The sequence below is a fragment of the Apis dorsata genome, unplaced genomic scaffold, assembly GCF_000469605.1.
Source record: "Apis dorsata unplaced genomic scaffold, Apis dorsata 1.3 scaffold_396, whole genome shotgun sequence".
Classification (NCBI taxonomy): domain Eukaryota; kingdom Metazoa; phylum Arthropoda; class Insecta; order Hymenoptera; family Apidae; genus Apis; species Apis dorsata.
The window spans coordinates 344,162-344,458 of NW_006263655.1; positions in this window are offsets into that span (position 1 = coordinate 344,162).

Genomic DNA, 297 nt, shown 5'->3' on the forward strand with positions numbered 1-297 from the left:
TCGAAAAAAAAAAAGAACTAAATCGCGAAAACTAAATGCACATGGACGATCGCAGTGATCATTCTCCGTACACGCGTAGAATCTCGAGCGCAACGTTCGTTTCGAAAGCAAATCGCGACCGCGACCGCGAAATTCGAAAANGAGCAAAGACAGACGAGTGATATTTGTCGCTCATCGATTTCTCAAATTTTATTCCCTGAAACAAGTTGTCACGCGAAAACGCGCTTACCCGATCAGAGACTGTGACAACCTGCCCGGCCCTACCTACTTATAATTACCATTCGCACCAGAAAGTAT